The 7053-nt window shown below is 42.3% G+C and overlaps 1 long non-coding RNA gene across 1 annotated transcript; it reads right to left on the bottom strand.

The window, feature by feature from the left end:
• Positions 1-775: 775 nt before the first annotated feature.
• On the bottom strand, positions 776-1081 carry LOC125615182. Its single transcript, XR_007345731.1, has 3 exons — positions 941-1081; positions 886-892; positions 776-809 (listed from the first exon to the last, which is right to left on the bottom strand). It is a non-coding gene; the product is annotated as an uncharacterized LOC125615182 (long non-coding RNA).
• Between the last annotated feature and the right edge of the window lie 5972 nt (positions 1082-7053).

Here is a 7053-nt window from a genome sequence, read left to right as displayed (position 1 = left end):
TGATATGAGAATGGAAACCCTTGCTCATATATGCAGTCCTTATGAGTGGTGTTTTTTTTTCCCAACCTTTCACCTTCAGTCTGTGAATCTTTTCCTAGGAGGTGAGTCTCTTGAAGACAGCATATTTTCTTTGGTCTTTTTTTTTAAAAAATCAAATCTGCCAGTCTATATCTTTTGATTGATGAGTTTAGGCCATTAACATTCAGGGTTATTATTGAGATATGATTTTGTGTTCTCAGACATTTTAGTTTATTTTTGGTTTTTAACTTGACTTAGTTTCTCCTTTGATTGACCTTTCTTTTAATGTAGTTCCTCCCTTTGCTGGTTTTCATTGTTTTGTTTTGTTTTCATTTTCTCCTCATAGAATATTTTGTTTAAATGTTCTGTAGTGCAAACTTTCTATTTGTGTATTCTTTTAATTTTTTGTTTATCATGGAAGGTTTGTATTTCATCTTTGAACCTGAAGCTTAATTTTATTAGATATAAAATTCTCAGTTGGCATCCATTTTCTTTTACAGCTTAATATATTTTTCCAGGACCTCCTAGCATTGAAAAATCATCTGAGACCAAATTGGTTTCTCTTATATATAATTTGATTTTTTTTCCTCTTGCAACCTTTAAAATTCTATCTTTATTCTGTATATTAGTCATTCTCATTATAATGTGCCTTAGTGTAGGTCTCCTGTAATTTTATACATTTGGGGTCCTGTAAACCTCTTGTAGTTAATTTTCCATTTTATTCTTTATATTTGCAAAATTTTCTGATGTTATGTTATTGAAAAAAATGTGCATTTCTTTGGTTTGTATCTCTATGACTTTGCCTGTTCTTTTTTTTTTTAACTTAATGCCACTTTCTTTTTTTGTATGTGGTGCTGAGGATTGAACCCAGGGCCTTGCATATGCAAGCACTCTACCACTGAGCCACAATTCCAGCCCTGACTTCGTCTATTCTGATAAATCTAAAATTTGGCCTTTTCATGTTATCTCATATTTCTTGGAAGTTCTGTTCATGGTTTCTTATTATTTTCTCTGTGTAGTTAACTTTATTTTCAAGAGTATATATTTTTCTTCCTTGTCTGAGGTTCTGTCTTCTAAGTGGTCTAGTCTGCTGGTGATACTTTCCATTGTATTTTTAATTTGGTTTATTGTTTCCTTCATTTTGAGAATTTCTGCTTGATTCCTTTTTATAATCTCTCTTTACTGAAGTGATCTTTCACTTCCTGTATTTTCTCTCCAATACCATCCTCTATTTCAAAAATCAGCATAAGTATGTACCTTCTAAACTCCTACTCTGACATTTCTTCACCTGTGTTGTCTATGGGTTCTATTGTTCAAACATCTTGGTTTGTTTGAGGTGCTTTGTGCCCTCCTTTTTTTCATGTTGTGTGTGTGTGTGTGTGTGTGTGTGTGTCTTCTCATCTAGCTGTATAAATCTGAGGCAGTACAGTTTCTACCCTGTAGTCTTACAGTGTCCTTGAAGGCTTCCAGTATCTCATCTTTAAGGAGGAAACCACTATTAACAGGACCCAATGCAAACAATGTACATCTTTAAATCAAATAGCTCCTATTAAGGAATCTATAGTATTATTGCAATAAACAGAAATGATGTGTTCAATTATTGTCTACAATATAAACAGTAAGTTTGCTAAAAGAGTTTACCATTGCTAATGATGGACAAGGAGGGAACAGAAGAAATTTAGGATGTGATTTTATGAGGGAGAAGAAGAGAAGATGGAAGAAAAAATTTATAGTAAGAGTTAAGTAGAAATTAATAGAGGTTGGCTATTAGAATGAGAGAAGTGAGAAAGAGAATCCAGTGAGACAGATAGGTGAGAGAAAAAATATACAGAGATTTTTATAAGAAAAGGTGAAAATATAAGAATATACAACAAAACTAATATAATATTCAGACATCTCAGTCCTCAATAAATTGAAGAATAAAAAAATATTTGAATTTGAAGATGGTAGAGATGCGGGGAGGGAGGGAATAAAGAAACTCTCAATGGAAAATTGAACAAGTTCTTCCATTGGCTTTCAAAAATTTTATCAGCTTCCCTTCTCCACCTATGTGGGGTTGTCTGAGTTTGATGTTAGTTCCAGTACCCACCACTTGTAGCCAGCCCCTTCCATCCCCATGCACTTCAGGACTCACTGAGCTGCAGAGAACCTGATTTTCTCCAGTTTATCAAACAGGTGCCCCCACCCCACCCCCAGAACTGCCCCTAGTCTCTGGATTTCCACAGCTTGCCAGACCCAGACTGGCCCATGCAGACCCAGCTAAATCTGAAGGATCTGGTCTTCAGCTTCCCCAGGCTCTGCCCTGCTACAGTCCCAAGATCTCAATGCCCTTTCAACTTGCAGAGAGACCACCAGGGATGCCTCACACAAAGGAGTGACCCTGCAAAGAGGCAACCAGACAGCAGCTACTCGCACACCCAGCAGAAATACATCTGGTGCAATCAGAACTGCAGGTACCCCAACAATATATCTCCAGGCTCTGGCCAATGTCCCTTGTTGGTAGTGGCATGTAACCACATGTGCAGGTACTGTGACAATGGACTTCTAGGCAGCAGCGGGCATCAGGTGATCCCCTGGCAGTCTTTGGGCAATCTGAGGCTAAGGGTAGGCAATCAGAGGTGGACATTTGGGCTGTGGGCGATAGGTAGGTGAAACACAGGCAATGGGCAGGCAAGAGGCAGGCAAATGGGCAAATGGTGGGCAATAGGTGGCGGTCAGGTGGTCAGCCATCTGTGCTCAAAGGGTGGGCAATATGCTGGCAGAGGGCAGGTGATCGCAACAGACAAATTGGAGGGTAAAGAGCAGGGGATGGGTGCACAGCAATGGCTGCCTCACACAGAAACGGTATTTCTCTGCTTGAATCATGAGTCCTGGAGTGACAGGGAAGCAGCCCCCTCTAGTTCACTGTTGTGGATCGGTCTGTGTTATTTCAAAAGTTCTGCCTTCAAAATGAGAAATTCGTTTGCTTGACCTATTCTGTTGTTTAAGAATCTCAACTGTATTTCTTATTTATTTATTGAGTTCTTTAGCTTCAGTATTTCTGATTTGTTTTTTTAGTATATTTGTCTCTTTCCTGGATATTGATTATTCATACTCTGAATTGTCTTCCTTATATCATTGAGTTGTCTGTATTTTCTTGTATCTCATTAAATGTCCATAAAATTATTACTCTTATTTTTTTGTCAGGTGATTCATGGATTCCTTTTTCTTTGGGGTATATTATTAGAGAATTAGTATTTTCCTTTGGAAACATCACATCATCTTGTTTGGTCATGCTTCTTGCGACCCTGTGTTGATACTTGTACATCTGGTAGGTCAGTTGTCCCTATCAATTTTATATGATGGCTTTCATAGTAACATTTTCTGCTTGCAGTGTGCCCTGGGGTATTGTTGGATAGGCTGTGTTGGTTTTAGTTCCAGTTGAGTGCCCTAGTGTTTGTGTGGCTTCTTCAGCTGGAACTACTGCTGGCAATGTCTGTGGTGGTCTCTGTAGACCACACCACATAGGCTGCAGTGGCTGTGGGACTGCACACCAGCTGTGATGCAGCTCCATTAGGCAGGGTGATTCTATGCCATGCATCCAGCTCTGGGTATAAGGGCCACAAAGGGAACAGGCCATACCAGGGGTCTAGATGGGCACAGTTCAGTGTGTAAGTGAAGCACAGGTGATGTCACAGTGCCCCTGAGGACCTACCTGCTCAGGGAGACCCACTCAGTAGCTTCCCAGAGACAAGGGTTTGTGGTCAGGGCTGATATTTGCTTCTCAAGACTTCAGTTGCCTGAGATTCTGAAAACAGAATATTCAACTCATTTTAGTGCCACGGGATGGTGGGGAAACCACTCAGTTGTTTTCTAGGTGCCTCAGCCGGCCAAGTCAGGAAAGGCTAGTCAGCTGCTTCCCAGGGTTCTGGTTGGGTAGACAACTGGTCAGGTTCCCTGGGGCTCTGTGAGCCACTCAGGGATGGATGCCTGGCTACATTCCAGCTTGAGGGTGGGTTGGTAGGGCCACCTGGCTTCTTCCTGGGGCAGTGGGGAGAATGAACAAGGCCACTTGACTGCTTCTTGGGAGATCTGTCCAATCATGGATGCTTGCCCAGATGGTTCCTATGGCTATTGAGGGGAGGCAGGGCCTCCTGGGTGACTCAGGCCTAGGTCATCCAGCAACTTGACAGAGCTTCCTGGCTACTCCACAGACCCTCAGCAGGCAGGTTCTCAAAACGGTACCCTGTAGAAAGAACCTGGTTGAGAGGAAACACAAGGTGGGCTAGGCCCTTTCTCCAGGGCAACATGTGATATGGTGTCCCAGCAGTTCCCCAAATTGAGATCAGGGCTTTTGAGGACTGTAGGGTGCTCCAGCAGACAAGCATCTTGTGTCTGCAGCATGAGTGGAAACTTCTGGGTTGCCTCCTGCACTCCATCAAGCCAAGTCCCTGGGTCAATCTCAATAGAAAGAACTGCAGATACTAGGTGCTTAGATGATCCAAGAAGAGACTGGCCTTCTTTATAAGGCCATGGTGGGTCTCTGTGCCCTGCATTGTCTCTGTCACATCCCCACTGCATTTCAGCACTCTGCCTCAGACACTCCAGGGGAACAGCTGTGATCATTTTCTTGTTTTGGTCCTTTGCTGTGGAGAGAGGCAGGCCGGGCACTTCTATCAGCCACCCTGCTCCGCCATCTTGCTCTGCCTTCTGTTTCCCAACTTCCTAATTTCTATTCTTAGCATCACTTTCCTTTGGCTTATGTTTTATCTGTGTCTCTTCTATCTCTTTTGTATGAAGCTCATTTGTTTCCTTTATGTCCACTCACAGTGAAGATCCTTGTGGTGTGAATTTGCCAGCAATTGCTGCTTTGTCTGTACCTATACATAGTGTTCTCAAGATCACGGTGTTTTTTTTTTAAGCATTATGCAATTGAAGTACTCTTCTTTGATTCAAGATGTATTTAATGGAGGATTAGATTATTTTCCTTTGTCTTTGGTTTTGTCATGTCTGCTTTTGCTACATTGCAAGGAGAATGTGGCTTTTGTGATGATGTCTGCATGCTGGTATTTATCGAGATCCACTCTGACTTCACACATGTACCCCTCACCTGGCTTCCTCCCTGCCCTCCTTCCCCTCCCCACCAGTCTCTTCTCAGATCATCTCCTTAAGAGATCCTCACCCATGAGTTCACTGTTCTGAGTCCCCTTCTGAATTTGTTCTGATATATAATCAGATAAACATTCCAGATGGAGACCCATGGAGGAAGCCTTTACCATCAGTCAACTTCTGTGTTATTTTATTAATAAATGACTATAACCAAATTATGCCATTATACATGAGCTCTCTTTTTTTGCATTAACATTCTTAATACACCTTTATACCTCAATTTATCATATCTCTGTTTGTATATAAGGTATGTTGACACCAAATTCACATCTTCATTCATGATATTTTGTATAATGATGACCAGAGTTATAAAAAAATTCTGCTGTGAATGGATAATTATGAATGTAATACATTCCACTATTATCATGTAAGAAATTTTTAAAAAGAATTAAAGAAAGAAAAAGGAAGAATGAGAGAGAAGGAATGTTACAAAATAAGACATGATTCATTTGGACTAAAGTGAGAAGACTAATAAAATGAGGTACATCATTTTCACTGGGAAATTTCTAATAAAATTGAAAACAAAAAAATAAATAAATAAAATAAATGACTGTAACCACTGAGGAGCCCAGAATGTAGTAAAGGGGCCAGACAAGAGTGAAACCAAGGACTTGGGCCTCTGAGGACTGGAATTCAAACTTCAGGTCAGTGGGGCCTTCACACATGGTCAGTGGGGCCAATGAGAATGGGGTAGTAGGCAGCAACCAGGGACTTTTCCTGGATTATAGGGAGCGTGCAAGGCCAGGCCCCTTCTGGCTGACTGTAACAAGATTCCCTGTTTCATGATAACTTTTTCCTTCCTCTTCTCCAGGAAGGGAGTAGGTGCTTTCCATCCTGACCTTAATACAGCCTCAATTCTGAGGGATTTGTGGAAAATGTTAGGACATCTTCTGAGGTCAATGGATACTGACAGGTAACCAAGCCACCTCTTCTCTATGACTCTTGTCCCAACAGGAGTGCGATGAGCAGGCCACAGTGGGGAACTCTAACTGCATCCTGGGAGACAAGAGGCAACAGGCCTTGGACTTCACATCTTGTCTCGCTGTCCACCCATTATGTGATGGAGCAAGTGGCCAAGACTCTGAGCTCGGCTCCTCACCCGTGCAATGAAGTGCAATACTTACTGCATAGATACTTTCATTTTTAACTCACCGTGTCCTTCTTAGGGAAGATCCAGAGTCTGATCCAAGCCAAAGTTCAAAGGGCACAGCATTAGCTGTATGGATACTGTGTAGGAATGTTTATCTCCTTCCCACCCAAGTCCAGATACTGAAGTCTGTCATGGTTTGGAGCTAGAATGTGTCCAGAAGCCTATGAGCTGAGTACATGGCTCCAAATGCAGCAATGTCCAGAGGCAGGGAGGCTTTGGGAAAGGAACTGGATCATGAGGACTCTGACCTCATCAGTGGATGAATCCATTTGATCAGTGATAGCTGAAAGGATTACTGGGAGGTGAGCTCTAGTTAGACAAAGTAAGTCACTAGAGGCATGTGCCCTGGAGGGGTTTATCTGGTCCCTGGCCTGGCTCCTTCTGTGTCCTCCCCTGACCCCAGCTGCCATGAACTGAGATGGTTTCCTCAGCCACACCGTCCGCCATGATGTTCTGTCTTACAGCCAGCTGATCATAAACTGAGTCATCTGAAATCAAGAGCCAAATTAAATCTTTACTCCTCTATGTTGTCCTGGTCAGGAAGTTTGGTCACAGGGATGAAAAGCTGACTAGCACAAAGCCCTAATCCTTCACACGATGGAATTTGGAAGCCAGCTCCTTGGGAAGTAATCAGATTCAGATGAAGTCATGAAGGAGCGAGAGAGAATTAATGCTATGGTCCTCTTCTTCTCCCCACCCTCTCCCTCTCTCCCCTACCCTCTCTCCCTCTCTCCCCT

This window comes from Marmota marmota, unplaced genomic scaffold, assembly GCF_001458135.2.
Source record: "Marmota marmota marmota unplaced genomic scaffold, marMar, whole genome shotgun sequence".
NCBI classification, from domain to species: Eukaryota; Metazoa; Chordata; class Mammalia; order Rodentia; family Sciuridae; genus Marmota; species Marmota marmota.
Note: the sequence above shows the minus strand (reverse complement) of the source record. Positions and strands in the feature narration are given on the sequence as shown.